General features: G+C 44.0%; 1 protein-coding gene across 3 annotated transcripts in view; it reads right to left on the bottom strand.

Moving 5' to 3' along the window:
* TRIM2 (tripartite motif containing 2) overlaps nucleotides 1-18199 on the bottom strand; it is a 118714-nt gene that overhangs the window by 89417 nt on the left and 11098 nt on the right. Inside the window, exon 1 of one of the 3 annotated variants that reach the window (XM_031026332.2) lies at nucleotides 8797-9129. The exons of 1 other annotated variant lie outside the window; for it this stretch is intronic. The gene's annotated coding sequence lies outside the window, so the exon portion shown is untranslated. Of the gene's footprint in view, nucleotides 1-8796; nucleotides 9130-18199 lie in introns of those variants that run through there. One more of the 3 variants, XM_081811759.1, reaches the window with a different exon arrangement.

The following is an 18199-nucleotide window of genomic DNA, read 5'->3' on the forward strand; positions in this document are numbered from 1 at the left end:
AAAAAGGTAAAGATGTGCTCAAATATGAGATTAAGTCATTATTATCATCTCAGTGCCAATTTAGCACAGCTAGTTAGTTGCTATGCTGATGAAATCATGCACGTGAGCCAAGCGAGCTGGTTCTTCTTCTAGATTCATGCTACAGGGACCAATAATTTTCCTGACTAATACAGAGTGAGCAGAAGGATGGAGAAAGCTGCAGAGCACATCCTGGTGGGTCAGCGGGGTTATCTTCATAAATAAAAGATAGATAGCATACAGTCACCTCAGTTTACCTAAGGCATGCAGGGTCCCAGACTTTTGGAAGAAATAAAAGACAGGCCCTGTCATAATCAGCTCTGGTGCAATAAATCCACAAGACAATACATTATGCCTAATTCAAGAGTTTAATGTTTTGTTTTGCTTTTGCCATTGTATTCTACCGGTTTTAGGACTGAAAGTTAACCAAGAATTGCTACATCTGCCTGCAATACAAACAGCAAGTCAATCTCTGTCAATTTAGAATTCCAATATGGTTCATTCCATGAGCATATTGAAACAGGGAGGAGCCAAACCGTTACTCCAATTTCCAATGAGGATGAGATTTAGTAGTATACAGACTCCAAGTATTTGGTTAGTAATCACATCCTAAAACCCCCAAACCTACATATACACGATGGAATATTATTCAGCCATCAGAAACGATGAATACCCACCATTTGCATTGGCATGGATGGAACTGGAGGGGATTATGCTAAGTGAAGTAAATCAAACTGAGAAAGACAATTATCATATGGTTTCACTCATATGTTGAACATAAGCAATAGCATGAAGGACCATAGGGAAGGGAGGGAAATCCAAAGGGGGAGAAATCAGAGAGGGAGATGAACCATGAGAGACTATGGACCCCGAGAAACAATCTGGGGTTTCAGAGGGAAGGGGGGTAAGGGGAGGGGTAACAGGGTGATAGGTATTGAGGAGGGCACGTGCTGTGATTAGCACTGGGTGTATACATAACTAATGAATGGTTGAACACTGCATCAAGGACTAATTATGTACTATACAGTGGCTAACTGAACATAATAAATAAACAAACAACAAACAGAGAGGGAGGCAAATCATAAGAGACTATAGAGAACAAACTGAGGGTTGCTGGAGAGGAGGTGGGTGGAGGATGGGCTAAGTGAGTGATGTACATTAAGGAGGGCACTTGTGATGAGTACTCGGTGTGAAATGGAAGTGATGAATCACTAAATTCTACTCCTGAAACGAATACTACACTATATGTTAACTATCTTGAATTTAAATAAAATCTTGTCAGAAGAATAAAGATAAAAATAAAACCCCCAAACCTTCCTTACAAAGCCAGCCACATGAATTTAGACTTGTTGTTGTTGTTAAATTTAAATGTTTCGGGGTGCCTGGGTGGCTCCGTCGTTAAGCATCTGCCTTCGGCTCAGGTCATGATCCCAGGATCCTGGGATCCAGCCCCGCATCGGGCTCCCTGTTCCCGCGGAAAGCCTGCTTCTCCCTCTCCCACTCCCCCTGCTTGTGTTCCCTCTCTCACTGTGTCTCTCTCTGTCAAATAAATAAATAAATAATCTTAAAAAAAAAATTTAAATGTTTCTACTTTAAAGGGGTTCCAGCAACTTTTTCTTTTACTTCACCTTCGGTATTTGTCCTACGAACTTTATACACAGGTCAATGATTTCAAGTGAATCAAGTGATCATTCTTAGGTTGCAGACACCAAATACAGCATGCATAGTAAAAACGTAAGTATTACAGCAGAGATTATGTGTAAAATCCAGAAAGCTGAGCCCTGGATCTCTAGGAACTGGAAAGTAGGCGGGGGGGGGGGGGTGTGGCGCGCCTGGGTGGCTCAGTCAGTTGGGCATCTGCCCTCGCTCGGCTCAGGTCATGATCTCAGGATCCCGACATTGGGCTCCTTGCTCAGCGGGGAGTCTGCTTCTCCCTCTGCCCCTCCCCCCTCCCCACCCCCCCTCATGTGCTCTATCTCTCTCTCTCTCACTCTCTCAAATAAATAAATAAAATATTTAAAAAGGAAAAGAAAATAAATCTAGGACACAAGCTGGAGGTCTGAATGTCTCCACCTGGAATGACTCCCTCCCTCTGGTCTGCTGGTGAACTCCTCCTGTGCCCCCCTGACCACCCATCAACAGATACTGGCGGAATGGCTGAATAATGAAGATTGAAGACCATCCTAGTCATAGACAGATCTGGCAGCACTTTGGTAAGTGCATTTATCCAAGGGACTTGGTGAAGAGAAAATGGCTTAGGAAAAAAAAAAAGCTAGGAAAAGAAATGTAGTTCTATCTAGATTTAGTTCTAGCATGGAGCATCCTGTGTGAAATAAGCCCCAAACATGCCAAGAATATTTTGTACTGCATTACAAATGAAAACCAGCTCCCATGCAGATGTAATTAAGAATTTCATAACCCAATAAATCTGCCTTCCTCCTAGGACAGAAACTGCTTTAACTATTCAAAGCAAATTCTTAAACATTTCCCGCTCCTGATATGTAAAGGCTTTTTAGAAAGTAGGATGAATTTGGTCTGTGATAGATGCTTATTAAAAATTCAGATCTTTGTTGAAGCAAAACAATGTACGTGGAGCACAAGTAAAATCCTTGTCGAGGAAATCCCTGAGAAACCCGTTTTTTTTTTCTCTCAATGAAATTGTGTTAAAAATGAATAAAACATACGTTCTTCTGTGGGATCTGTAGCTGAAGTGAAGATATTGGAGTAAATGTCACAAGGAAAAGGGGCACTTTGCACAGGGCCCCCACACCCTTCACTGCCACCTCTTCCCTTTCCAGGCTTCTAAATTTTTTCCTGTTGTTTTGGTGGATGGTTTGGCAGCTTCGTATGGGTTTTAGCCTTCAGGCATCAATCTCTTTGTACTTTAGGTTTCTGGATTGAGAGGTTTGAGGAGGAAAGGGATGAAGGACACTCCAAGGGTAATTGCTACTTAATAGCCAAAAATAGGGAAAAATAGCTACAGGAGTGCAATTAGCCTCTGCTCATCCTTCCTCTAAGCAAATGGCACCTGTCACATCACCCCATCATGCAACATGACTGTGTGGCTTCCGTGTGACCTGGGTGGGGCAAAAGAGAGGATTTCCTATTTAAGGCTCATTTGTTGTAGAGTGTGTGGCCCATCAGACTGATGAAGCATTCATTGTTTCTCTAAAATGGAAAGAGCTTTGTAAAGAATTCTTTTTAAAGGTACCAGGAATCTGGAGACCACATACTACTAAATTTGGTTTTGATCAGCGGCTTCATTATTGGCTGAGATTTAGAAACAAAAGGCCCCTATTTTGATTGCTGCAGAAAACAGCATTTGTTTTCTGCAGCAATCAAGACACAAACATCCAGCCCATTTGAATACCTTTTTATCCACTTTCCTTGGGGTGACCTCTGATTGGCCACGCTAAATAAGGGGGTAGCCAAGAAAAGCTAACATTTCATAAGAACTTCACTTTTCTAATCTCCTCCTTTGACTAAAATGGCCATTATTTTGCCTTTCCTAACAGAATCCAATGCACGGAGTAAGTGAAGTGAACATAGGCTGAACGATCAAGGGGAGCCGGCTGGTCCAATGCTGCACGGAGGCCATTCACTTGCCAACACTGCAGAGATTACTATGCACCGAGGTCGTCTGTGCTGTGGCTTAGGCCAACTGTACCACTGATTTTGAATTACAAAAAGACTTCCAGTTGTAAAATAATTAAGTTATGGAGATGAAAAGTACAGCAAAAAAGTGGGAGGGGAGCGGTATCAGACTGACCCCAAGCGCCTCTTCTTTTGAGTATCCTCAAGTTCCTACCTCTTTTCTCCCCCTCCTCCCCACTCCTCATGCTTCTAGTTCACTATTTTAATTCCCAGCAGAATCATCTGCTGTACGACAGACTGCCCGGCTACAAAGATAGACGTGCACACCCCCATTGTGTCCGGTAGTCAAGGACGCACAGGCAAGCTAACAAGATGCAAATTCCATTCAATGTGGCTAATGCCTTGTTCTATCCCTATGCAAAGGCCCAGAAAACTCATTCTTTTTTTTTTTTTTAAAGATTTTTATTTATTTATTTAACAGAGATATAGAGAGAGCATAAGTAGGCAGAGAGGCAGACAGGGAGAGGGAGAAGCAGGCTTTCCGCCGAGGAGGGCGCCCGATGCGGGGCTCGATCCCAGGACCCTGGGATCATGACCTGAGCCCAGGGCAGCCGCTGAACCAACTGAGCCACCCAGGAGCCCCGAAAACTCATTCTTTTAGGCAGTTTTATAATCTAGCTCTGACACCATTACTGAATGTGTAACACTAATTTAAATAAATCACATGTGGTTAGCAAAAGAGACAGTTCTGTCTTTGTTTAGTCTGAGAGGTTATTTTCATGATTAAAGAGACCTGATCTCATGTTCTTAGGCGAGGTTCAAGGATATCTATCATTTACCCTCCAGGAATGCCCCCCATCGTGGGTCATTTGGGTGCTAGCGTGGTCCCTGCTGAACTGCTTGGTGGCGAGGGAAGAAACATTCTGGGAACAGAGGCATGCATCGAATAGGGCTCTTGGGATTATGTAGCAAGTGTCACTTCACATAGGTTGTGTTGAAAGAGGCAAGAACACAACTTTCTCTTCCAACGGAAGCAAATCTCACGTCAAACGGCCGTGATGATTCCGTCAGGAAGTGGTTGTAGCTGAACTATAGAAGAGGGTCCTCCCACAGGCTTGGACCTGCTTTCCCAGGGGAGGAACTCAGTGCACAAGTGGGAGGAGGATGCACACTAATGTCTGAAGTTACCACCGAGGCTTGAAATTGCTTCCAAGGCAGATGTTCGCCTTTTACTCGGTTGTACCTTTCAGATCATAAAGCAGGGGGCTTGAAACATAGTATGTGTCCAATAATCCTGTTAGCTGACAGACTGGGCTTGAAAACATCTTTCCTTTCTTCTACCTGATTGGACAGAATAATCTGAAACAAAAATGGGTCTAGTCCTTCACATTTTTGGTCTCATGTCAGATCTCTCTTTTCAGGAGTCTTAATCGAAAAGATTTTCCAGTTGGTTTACTTCCTGGTCTTCAAAATCATGCCTGAGGGTCTGTAATGAGAGGCCTAAAGTGCTAGTCCTTTCCCTAACAGGAGATAAGCCAGTCAGCAAGACTTTGCCTCTCTTGATATTTTGGTTTAAATCAGTGACTATATTTAAACTAAACAAGACATCCCTCAAACAGCAGCCATTCTGAAACTTGGAAATCATTAACAATAAGGAGACAGTGATTTAAAAGGCTAATCACCTTTCAGAATTCCAACTGCCTCCAGCATATTTCTACAAACTGCTCTGGTTCCAGAAGTCTGCACTTCTTAGGTTCCTTCGTTTTCCTGCAGTTAAGGCAAAAGCAAACCTGTATCCACAGCTTCTATTTGAGCACTTCTAAACTGTCCTAAGTTAATAAAGATGCTGACAGACACAGTGTTTTTGTTTGCCTCAAGGACGCATCCTAATCTTCCTGGCCAGCCCTTCTGCCTACATAAATTGCATCCAGACATCCAATATGTTCAGAAAAAGAAGGATGTAGTGAAAATTCTAGGGAGGGGATATTTCCGTTCAAGGATTAAGATGAGATTCATAGGCAGGATATGCAAAAATGATAGTTTTACACAGGAAAGAACCAGCATTCGTATGACAAAATATTTGCCTACGAAAGCTCAGTTTCTGAGGTTCAATGTCCACTAAATTCTCAAAAAACACATAAAAGTGAGTGGCTGTCACACAGTGGTTCATGCTGTTTTGGTGGGTAGTTTGGCAGCTTTGTGTGGGTTTTAGCCTTCAGGCATCAATCTCTTTGTACTTTAGGTTTCTGGATTGAGAGGTTTGAGGGGGGGGAAATCTAGGGGAGATTTCCTCCCCTTCCTTTCCCCTCTACTTGCTGATCTCAGAGGTTGCACTTGCCAGTTCTTCTAACACTAAGACCAAATTATATCCATATCAAAGACCTACTATTCCCTTCCAGAGAAAATAATGAACTAAACTCACAGACTTGCAGGAGCTTATTTAGACTTTCCAACTAGCAGGTCAGTCTCAAGTTCTAATATACAAGGGCACAAAAAATAATGTTGATAACAGAGTATGATAGTACCTCAGCCTTGACTCAAGGCTTTTTTTTTTTTTTAAGATTTTATTTATTTATTTTGAGAGAGCATGAGTGAAGGCAGAGGGAGAGAGAGAATCTCAAGCAGAATCCATGCTGAGAGCGGAGCTCGATCTTAGGTCCCTGAGATCATGGCCTGACCTGAAACAAGAGTCCGACACTTCAGCAACTGAGCCACCCCGGCGCCCCTTGACTCAAGGCCTTTAAGATAACAGTCTCAGAGAGGCTTCTCAAACAGACATCCAGGAGTATAACCTCATGAAACCCAAAAGAAAGCAGTCATTGTTCCTACCCGCATCATTAGCTGCAGCATCAAAAGCGTCTTGCCAGTACCTGCCGACATAAACTTTTAGGGACTGAACAAATTAAGCTAAAAATTGTCTTTAGGGAATTTATAACCCAAGATAGATTTGGGGTGAAGCGAGCAGTATCATATTTAGTGGAGTGGCGAGAGGAGAAAATTCTGATAATGTTCTCACCCCAGGATTTCAGGATAGCATTTTCAAAGATTCCTTGGGCATTACTGTATTACCCGATTGGTTTATTTCCCCTGAACAGGCAAATTCTCACCAAGCAGCACTTGGAGAGTAGTGAATTACAGCTGCTCTGAAAAGGCCAAATAAACAGATCACTCCTGAGCCCGGAGGTAAATATCCAGCTCTTTCTAGTGTAGTCGGTGGACAGAAATTCAAAGGACATAATTCAACCCAAGGGCAGACCAAAGAAAAGGTCAGAGTCTATGCTGTTAATTCTCAGGAAGACTCCCTACCCCATTCATATTCCGTGTCTTATGAGAAGTTCCTTCCACCTGTGTTCCAGTACGAAGCAGAAATAACAAGCTGACCAGGCAATGAGGAAACCATGGAAGACAGCATTAAAATGATAATGCAAGAAAAACAATTCAAGATGTAGATACCATGTTTACTTTTGAACGATACGGTGGAACTTCCAATGGAGGATTTAATAGACATAGAATTTTCCAGGAAAATAAAGGCAGGATTTGGGGAAATCTGAGAATACGGATAAGGAACACTGTCATCTAAACAAACCTTGACACTGAAAGGTAATGATATCCTAGATTCCATGATCCAAAATAGAGTCATGTATGTACCTAAGAGGGATAGTGTAGAAAAGGGTAGAAAGACAAGCTAGAGCACAGGGAAAAGAGTGTGCACATACGAGGGTGAGTGAGGAGGTGTGGCGTTAACCCTCTACCTAGTCCAGAATATGACTGAATTATCTCACCGTGAAGACATTTCATTAATGTATGTAGCCTTGCCCAACTCAGCCAAATCCCTATCTACCTTAAGGGAGGAGGAAGGCAGAGAATTTTTGTTGTTTTAAATTGATCCTTGATTGCTAAATGTACCTGAATTTGCAGAGGAAGGAAACCTAATGTGCGTCATAAAGAATTCAAATTCTTTGCCTCACTGGTGGAGGTTGTGATAGTCAAAGTGTTCTGAATCTTTCCTGCTCTTTTGTCTCTTTCAGCTGAAGGGCAGGTACTACATCTGCCAAGGATGAAATCAAGTGGAAATCTGAAACTAGAGGTCAAGTAGGTCCAGGAGGTAGTGACCCGGGCACAGTCCTTCCTCCCCGCCCCTGGTAAAGGAACCTGGAAATTCAAGTTATCGTGGGTCAGTCCCATAACCACATTCTAAAAATACTGATGAAAAATTTAATCTCCATTTTTATAGGTCAAAAATTGTCTAGTGAAAAAAGCATTGCATAGGCCACAAGAACAACAACGCCTCTTTCCCTAAGGGCTAACCTAATCTTTGGATGTCTGGAACTCTAAGGACTTTAGGCTATGTAAAAAGCATTTGAATCTAAAGCTGTCTCTGTTTCATAATTTAAGGTTGGTGATTTCCTGGGGAAGTGGAGGGGTAAAAATGCTACCAGTTGCTCTATGGGATTGGATTACAGGTGGGAACAAATTTGGGGTTCCTAGAATGCTTTGGATCTGACAGGCGTTTCATGCAACAAACCTTTCTCCCCACCCCAATTTGTCAGCAACATGGGGTTTTCAACATGGGGTTTTCAACACGGGGCATGCATTTTCAAAATAAATCATATCCATCAAAAAGAGCTCTGCAAACCCTCAAAAATCCACATCTCCCTCCTCTAATAAACTAGAACTGTAGCATGAACTTGAGCTGCGTGGAAGCTAATAGGAAAGAAACCTATTTGAGTAGTTCGTTTTGCCAAACGACCGAAATTTAAGAGAGAGAGGGAGAGGAAACCCATCTTTTTAAAAAATCATCAAAGCAACTGCTTTTAAGATCGCAGAATATCCATTCTCCCCGCCCTCGGTGCAAAATGACGTTAACCCTTTTACTTCCGAAGCTGTGCACATATACTGCAGGCAGGGCAGAGGGGCCCGGTCCCCCGCGGAAGGAGGGGGTGGGGGGGACCTCGGCCAGCCCGGGCCTGAGTGCGACGCCGCGAGAAGCCTTAGCACTTCCGCAGCCCGGGCTGACAGCGTCCCCACCGGCGCCGGCTCCAGCCTGGCATCGCAGCACCGCTGGCAGGATCCGGAAGCGGATTCGCGGCAGGCTGCCCACACCGCAGTCCGCCCGGACCTGGCCCGGAGCGGAAGGCTCCAGGTGGACCGGGCCGCGCCGCCCCAGCCCCGGCGCTGACTTACTGCCCGCGGGCGACTCGCTCGGCGAACTGGCGCGCTGGCGGGAGGCGGCGGGCTGCGGCTCCGCCTCCGGTCGGATGGCGGCGCCCCCCCCACCGAGGGCCGGGCTTGGCTCGCGCGCGGCCCTGGCGGCGGCAGGCGACCTCGGCAGGCGCGCCCGTCCGCGCCCGCTCCTCCCGGAGCCGTGTCTGGAGCTGGAGCGGCTTCACCGCCTGCTGTGGTCCGAGAGCTGGGCTGAAGTGGCAGAAACGGACGAGGGGGCGGAAAGCTGCCTCCCCGCTGGATTCTGGAGGCCCTTAGCTCGGTGTCCCCGGTTCCAAAAGGCTCTCTGGTTGGTCATTTCCATCCCGTGCCGAGGCGCAGAGCGGAGAGACATCTGTTTTCCATAAGCCGCGAGGCAGAGGCAAAGCCTGGATTACGTGTTGCCCGGCCCTCGCAGCATTCCCAAAGCCCGCACGGCCGCTAATCCCCGCACAAAGAGCCGGAAAACAACACGCAAGTTGGTGCCCAGTTCCAGAAAGATTTCCCAGTGCGATGACTAAAGGCTCTTGCGCCCAGCCTCCGGGGAAGGGCCAATCGCAGCCCAGGGGGGCCGAGAAGGGGGGTTGGCTCGGTTTGTAGGTCTAGTCCGGCAAGCGCGTCCTCCCTGCCGGTCCTGTAAACACAAATGCAAACTCTGTCCCTCCGCGGGGAAATGACTTTAGTTTGATGAGGCTGAGAGAACTGAAAAGGGCCAGCGTCCATTACAGGACAGTTTATGCTACTGAAAGCAATCATGATTCCTGAATGGGAGACAGGAAAAAATCTCGGTGTTTACTTCAGTCAGTTCTGACAATGAGTCAACTACGACACAATCAGCCCTGAAAATGATGAGAAATTACTGCCTCTTGGGGACTTATTGTTTATTCTGTAAAATAGGTTGGGGTAGGAAGTCTTCCCCCACTCCTCACCCCTGACTTCCTTGCTTCCTTCTAGAAACATTTATGAGTGCCTCCCATGTGCCAGGCACTAGGCTGAGAATAGAAAATTGGAAAAAGCCTGCAGTCTCTACTCCAAAGCGCCTTATATGGGGGAGGGGGGGTGAGAGGAGGAGACCAACAATTTCAGCGCCTGGAGAAATTGCTATGATAGAGTGTATGCCCAGAGGGTTAAGGGAACATAGAAGCAGGTTTTCAATCATGCTGGAAATCAAGGAAGGCTTCCCACAGGAGGCTGCATTTGAGTTTTGAAGATTGAGCAGGCATCAGGCAGAATGGAGAGAGAGAGGCAGGGGGGAATATCTGAACTTCTGTACAGCTGCAGAAAACAGGTGAGAGCAACAGAGGTGAGAGATGTGGTTATGGAGTCAGACCACGAAGGTCTCATCTGCTAAGTTCTGGGATTGGGCATTTGGAAGCTGTGGGAACCCTTGTGTTTCAGACAGATTACTGAAGAAGGCATATGGAAGGAAGACAGCCTAGGAAGGGGGTGGAGGTGGGTGGGGACGGATGGGAAAGACTCCAAAGATGTGAGAGAGGCGAAACCTGTAGGATGTCGTGCCTGGGAACAAGGAGGGGAGTGGAGCTGGAAGCCTTCACCCAGGTTCTGACACACGTGTACACTGGGGTGGATGGAGAGTACTATCTGCCAAGGCAGAGAAATGAAGGGAGAGCAAGTGGGACCAGAGAAAGGATGAGTTGCGTTTAGACAAGTTGAGTGTATGGCTTTTGTAGGATATCCAAATGCAAATATCCCAGCAGGCAGGACAGCCCCATGGATCTGTAAGGCAGTTTGGGTGTTATGGGCTAGCAATGCAAATTAGAGATTTGCCCACCTTTACATACATGGTGAATACAGGAGCAGAAAATAATTCACTTCATTTGCTAGGCTGCCATAACAGAGTGCCACAAACTGAGTGGCTTCAAGAACGGAAATGTACTCCCTCGGGGCACCTTGGCGGCTTAGTCAGTTGGACGTCTGCCTTCGGCTCAGGTCGTGATCCCCGGGGTCCTGGGATCGAGCCCCGCATCAGGCTTCCTGCTCAGCGGGGAGCCTGCTTCTCCCTCTCCCTCTGCCTGCCGCTCTGCCTACTTGTGCTCGCTCTCTCTGTGTCAAATAAATAAATAAAACCTTAAAAAAAAAAAAAAGAAATATATTCCCTCACGCTTCTGGAGGCCAGATATCCAAGACCAGGGTGTCAGCAGGACCATGCTCCCTCTGACAGTCCAGGCAAGGATCTGTTCCAGGACTCTTTCCTCACTTCTGGTAGTCTCTTGGCTTGTGGCATCATAACTGCAATCTTCACATGGTACTCTCCCTGAGTGAGGGTGTCCACATTTCCCCTTTCTGTCAGGACACCAGTCATATTGGATTAGGGGCCTACCCTACTCCAGTGTGATCTCATTTTAACTAATTACATCTGTCCTTATTTTTATTTCCTATCTGGAAATTACCTTGTTTCCATATAAGGTAACATTCTGAGGTAGTGATGATTAGGACTTCAACCTACGAATTTCAGGGGAACACAATTTAACCCACGACATTCACACAATTTGGACTGAGTTATTCGGAGCAGGATTGAACATGTCGATGAGGAGAAACATCAGCTTTAAGTGGGCAAAGAGAGCAGCTCTGGACGGAAACTGAGAGAAAACCGATTAGAAAGGTACATAAGGGGTGACCCACACACAGGGAAGACACATGTTTTTAAAAAGAGTGATTAACATTGCCAAACGCTTAAAAAGCCAGGAAAGATAAAGCTAGAATTTGCCCATTGCCTTTGGATAGTTGCAGTCATTGGACCAAATGGGCAGACTAGTAGATGAACTTCAAAGGGCCCACTTAATTCCAACATTTTATGACTTTAAAACCATTGTCCAGGCAAACCCATTGAGAGAAGTGTGGGGTAGCGGACATTTGTTTGAGTCTCGCCTCCCACACCACAACCTGCTTTCTCATCCTCCCTTGGAGGTAGGGCTTGAAACTGTGATGTGGACTCTGGCAGTCGGATGGATAGACATTAGACTTCCGTTGGGATGAAGGCAATAGGAGAAGACAGACCCCAGAGAAGCCATTTTCTGTCTGATGGTAGAACCTGGCAGAGAGATATGGACCCTAAGGGCGCAACAGAGGTGAAGATCCAACAGAGGGTCTGTGGTGGCCATGTTCAGGAGAGCAGAACTAGGGCTCATTCTGGAACCATCTGGTATATAATTTAGGCATTACTCTCAGCTGAGTAGCCTCCGAGCTTGATTCTCTAGATTTCTTGGAGATTCTCTGAGCCACTTAATATTCTTCTTTTTCTTTTATTTTTTTTATTTTTATTTATTTATTTATTTATTTATTTATTTAAGATTTTATTTATTTATTTAAGAGAGAGAGAATGAGAGACAGAGAGCATGAGAGGAAGGAGGGTCAGAGGGAGAAGCAGACTCCCTGCCAAGCAGGGAGCCCGATGCGGGACTCGATCCCGGGACTCCAGGATCATGACCTGAGCCGAAGGCAGCCGCTTAACCAACTGAGCCACCCAGGCGCCCCTCATTTATTTTTTTTAAAGTTTTTATTTATTTATTTGAGAGACAGAGATAGCAGGAGACAGCATGAGCAGAGGAAGAGAAGCAGGCTTCCCACTGAGTAGGGAACCGACATGGGGCTCAATCCCAGGACTCTGGGATCATGACCTGAGCCAAAGGCAGACCCTTAACCAACTGAGCCACCCAGGCGCCCCAATATACTTCTTTTTGAATAGAACAGTTTTATTTAGATAAAATTCACATACTATAAAATTCATCTATTTAAGTGTACAATTCAGTGGTTTTTAGTATAGTCACAAAGCTGTGCAACCATCACCACTATCTAATTCCAGAACATTATCATCATCCCAGAAAGAAATCTCATACACAATAGTGGTCACCCATCCTCTCAGCCCCTGGTGACCACTAATCCACTTTCTATCTCTAAGGATTTGCTTATTCTGGATATTTTATATACATGGAATCTTATAATTTGTGGCCTCTTGTGTTTTGCTTCTTTCACTTAGCAAATTTTCTCCAAGGATTATCCATACTGCAACACGTTCCAGTACTTCATTCCTTTTTATTGGCAAATAATATTCCATTGTATGAGTAGATCACATTTTGTTTACCCATTCATCAGTTGATGGACATGTGGATTGTTTCCACTCTTTAGCTAGTGTGAATAAGGCTGCTATGAACATATGAGTACAATTTTTTGTTCGCACCTGTATTTTCATTTCTCTTGGATATACCTAAGAGTAGAGTTGCTGGGTCATAGGATAATTCTGTGCTTAAAATTTTGAGGAACTGCCAGACTATTTTCCAAATCAGTTACATCATTTCACATTACCACTAGCAATGTATGAGGGTTCCGATTTCCTAGTGGGTGTGAAGTGGTATTGATTGTGGTTTAGATTGGCATTTCCCCAATGACTAATAATGTTGAGTATCTTTTCATGTGCTTATCGGCCATTTGCGTATCTTCTTTGAAGAAATGTCCATTGAAATCTTTTGCACATTCTATTTTATTTTAAAGATTTATTTAAGGGTGCCAGAGTGGCTCAGATGGTTAAGCGATAAGACCTTTGGGTCAGGTCATGATCTCCAGGTCCTGGGATCAAGCCCTATGTAGGGTTCTTGGCTCAGCGGGGAGTCTGCTTCTCCCTCTCCCTCTCCCCCTGCGCATGCTCTCTCTCAGTATCTGTGTCTCAAATGAATAAAATCTTAAAAAAAAAAAAAAGATTTATTTATTTTAGAGAGAGAGAGCGCATGTGCGTGTGCATGAGTGGGGAGGAGCAGAAAGGGAGGAAGGGAGGGAGAGAGAGAGAAGCAGACTCCCCTTTGAGCAGGGAGCCCGACACCGGAGATTGATCGCAGGACCCTGAGATCATGACCTGAGTTGAAATCAGGAGTCGGATCCTCAACTGACTGAGTCTCCCAGGTGCCCCAGAAATCTTTTGCACATTTAAAAAAAATAATTTTTAAAATTGTAGTTAAATATAAATAACCCAGAATTCACCATTTTAACCATTTTTATGTGTGCAGTTCAGTGACATGAAGTACATTCACAATGTTGTGCAACCATCATTCTTTCCCCATTTTAAAAAAAATATTTTATTTATTTATTTGACAGAGAGAGCACAAGTAGGAAGAGCGGCAGGCAGAGGGAGAGAGAGAAGCATACTTCCCTGCTGAGCAGGGAGCCCGATGCGGAACTCGATCCCAGGACCCTGGGATCATGACCTGAGCTGAAGGCAGACGCTTAACCAACTGAGCCACCCAGGCACCCCTCTTTCCCCATTTTTAATTGTCTTTTAAAATTTACCTTTTATTATTGAACTTTTATATTCTGGATACAAATCCCTTTTCAGATATATGATTTGAAAATATTTTCTCTTATTCTGTAGGTTGTTCTTTCACTTTCTTGGTAGTGTCCTTATATTTTTTAATAAATTCATTTTATGGTCAAACTAACTAGAGTAGTTTCTGTTGTCAGTAGCTAAGAACACTGGCAGATGCACTGAGTTGTATTAAATATAATCCTTTACTATTTTATTTTCTATAACAATGTCTCATTTCACATTTTCTATCCAATATTGCCTTAGAATTTTGGGGTTTTTTTCCCTAGAGCTTTTCTTATTCTTTTTTTTTTAAAAGATGTATTTATTTATGGAGGGGGCAGAGGGTCAGAGGGAGAGGGAGAGAGAATATCAGACTCCACACTGAGAGCTGAGCACGATGCGGGGCTCCATCTCATGACTCTAAGATCACGACCTGAGCTGAAACCAAGAGTCAGATGCTCAACCGACTCTGCCTTCCAGGAGCCCCAGAGCTTTTCTTATTCTATCTGAATCCCACCCATCCACATCTTACATTTCCGGGGCACAGACCCAAAGTATCAATGGCCACCACCAACATAATTATAGCTACCAGCAGGCCTCCCAACTATTCCCACCTCTATCCAGTCCTGACCCAGAACCTTGGAAATCATGTGCAATGTTCTCCTTCTCTCCAGACCTCTCCCACTCCACCCCTCCCTTCCCTCTGTTACACCACCATCACCATGTGGGATCTTATGAATGAGATCAATGTCCTATTTAATCTTTACACCATCCACAGTGCCCAGGACAAGGCTTTGCAAAAACTTGGAGCACAACGTGTCAAATTGAACCAAATCTTGAGACTTACTTCCTTATTTTTGTATTCTAAAACGTTTATAAAATCTGATTTTAAACTCTTCTTTTAATGGCACGTTTGGAGGATTAGGGCCTAAATTTGGGTGCAGGACAAATCTACGGTGTTCAATTTATGACTGGAAGAACGGAATTCTTTTGGGAATTAATCTCTAGGAGTTTGAAATGGTGAACAAAGGTAAAGCTTCCCAGAGAAAGTTCTCAGGACCCAGAGAGGAGCAAAGACTATTATTTGGGGCATCATGAGTCAAGGTGGATCCATTTCCTGGCAGATTTTTCTGGTGGATGAGGCTTCATGACTGGCACTGCTCAGTGCTTTGGGTCTGCTTAGTTTTTGTAGGCTCTCTTATCCCGCCCGCACCCCCGACCCCTTGTCCCTGGACCTGTACAGCAACCTTAAACTCTTCAGACTCGAGGCTAACTGAAAGGCACCTGTTTGAAATAGCTGGAAAGGGCCTGGGTTCATTCAGTCATAAATCCAACCGATGTTTACTGAGCACACACTTTAATGCAAGGCCCCTCTCTGGGCATAAAAAGGAACAGGTTCATTTCCTGTAATAAGGAGTTGGATGATGAGTAGAGGGGGCAAAACAAATATAATTAACTATAACCCAAAGTACAATTAAAGAGGCATATAAAACTGTTTTGAGGGTTCATGGGAAGAACTCACCCACTTTTTCAAATAGCAGGAGAGGCTTTATGGAAAAGGTGGGGAGGGAGAGCTAGGCTTTGCTTACAAACTTGGGACCTCTAAGCCTGATCCCTGTTTCCCAGGAGCTCCCACACTAGTTGCAAAGAAAGTCACATGTACATACGGCTCTAATTCAAGACCATATGTGATAAAAGGGATTTGAAAGTCACAGAAAAGTGAGGGATCACTTTTCTACTACAGTAACCAGAACTTTATGGAAGGGTGGGCTTGGGCCCTAAGAGATGAAATGGATTTATTAAAATGCATATTTCACATAAAAAGCAATTAGATGCTCTAGAAATTTTGGAAAACCCAGAAAAGTATGGAGAATAAAACAAGGGTGCCTGGGGGGCTCCCAATCAGTTAAGCATCTGCCTTCGGCTCAGGTCATGATCTCAGGGTCCTGGGATCGAGTCCCCTGACAGGCTCCCTGCTCAGCGGGGAGTCTGCTTCTCCCTCTCCTTCTACCCCTCCCCCCTACTCATGCTCTCTCTCAAATAAATAAATAAAATCTTAAAAAAAAGAATAAAACAAAAATCTATCTATAGATCTATTACCTACAGATAAATAAATTGCAAGACATACAGTATGCTTAGTACATATTTGAATATGTATATGAATATGAATAGAATTAGTAAATGACATTACCATCTATTGTCTTTTTTTTTCTTGTGCATATTTTTACTATATATATAATTTGAAACCTTTTTTTTTTTGAGATTTTATGTATTTATTTGACAGCGAGAGAGAAAGCACAAACAGGGGGAGTGGCAGGCAGAGGAAGAAGGAGAAACAGGCTCCCCGCTGAGCAAGGAGCCCCATGCAGGGCTCAATCCCAGACCCCAAGGATCACGACCTGAGCTAAAGGCAGATGCCCAAACAACTGAGCCACCCACATGCCCCTGGAACCTGTTTTTAAAAAACATATCCTGCAAGGGTGCCTGGCTGGTTCAGTCAGTAGAGCATGTGACCCTTGATTTTGAGATTGTAGTTTTGAGCCCCAACGGTGTGGTGATTACTTAAAAATAAAATATTTTTTTAAAAATTAAAAAATAAGATAAAAAATATCTATGATATTCATTTTATATCAGTAAAATTATTAGAAAACATGTTTTTAAACAAGTAAGAATATGCCATTAACTTATATATCATTTATACCAGTTTCCAGAGTGTTCACATTTAGATTATTTCTAAACTTCCAATTATTATAAATAAAACTTCAATGAAACTGCTAAACACAAATCTTTGTCCACATCTCTATATTTTCAAGATAGACTCCTGTAAGTGGAATTATCAAGTCAAGGTGTATTAACATTTCTAGGGCTCTCAAGAGAGTAAGACATTGCACAATTACTTTCTTGAAAGGTTATACCAATTTACATTCCCATTAGCAATGTATGAAATTGAGATATGCACCTTCACCAACAGTGTTACTTTAAAATATTTGCTAATCTGATAAGGAGAAAATGGTAAATCATTGTTTTTTAATTTTGTATTTATTTGTTAATATAATATTAGATGTCACCTATACTTCAATTAAAAATAAAACTTTGGGGGCGCCTGGGTGGCTCAGTCGGTTAAGTGGCTGCCTTCGGCTCAGGTCATGATCCCAGGGTCCCCGGGATCCAGCCCCGCATCGGGCTCCCTGCTCGGCGGGGAGCCTGCCTCTCCCTCTCCCTCTGCCTGCCTCTCTGCCTACCTGTTCTCTCTCTCTGTCAAATAAATAAATAAAATCTTAAAAAAAAAATAAAACTTTGAAAATTTGTATTTATTTGATCACTAGTGATGTGGAACATTTTAAATATGATCATTTCCATTAATATTTCCTTTAAGTTTCCAGTTCATGTTCTTTGTCCATTTTGGGTGGGGGAGTTGGAGAGAATCTGCAGTTCTCTTAGTCAACCTTGGCTCTCCCATGGTTATCGTTGTGTGAGCATCTGCCATGTTAAGTGTGATCTCATTCATTCATCTTCTTCTGTCTCCCTCCTCTCCCCCAACTCTCCTTCCTCCCCACCCACCCCCAAGACAGCCCCTAAACATAGCCAACTACTTCATCCAGTGCTCAAAGAAACCGTGCTCTGTTGCAACACTGAAGGAGAAACTGGTGCTATTGGGACAATAGGTCCAGATTGTCAAGGGCCATTTAGTCACTAAGCCTCTCTTTTTAAGCACTGATTTTAGAACCTAAGCTCCCCCTATGACATAAGATTAAACTCCACAGTGTTCCTCTCTTGATTTCCCAAGTTTCAAATGAACTATACCTTCCTGCCTTCATGGCATCTGTTCCTGCTGAGCCTGGTGTGGCCTTTCCTACATGTTCCCTAGACCGAATCCTGCCTGTCGCTGATTCTGAAGCTCAAAGAGTGGCCCTTGGGTGAGGGCAATCTCTTCCTCTGAATCCCGTAGCACATTGTAGTCCATTGAGAGTATTTCCAACATCCCAGATGTTCTGGTTATTTGTGCATGCCATTCATCTACTTCATTACTTTATAAACTCCTTGAAGAGTCTACTTGAGTAGGGTCTATGT

The sequence above is a fragment of the Leptonychotes weddellii genome, chromosome 2 (genome assembly GCF_054177405.1).
Source record: "Leptonychotes weddellii isolate Sample4059 chromosome 2, ASM5417740v2, whole genome shotgun sequence".
Lineage (NCBI taxonomy): Eukaryota > Metazoa > Chordata > Mammalia > Carnivora > Phocidae > Leptonychotes > Leptonychotes weddellii.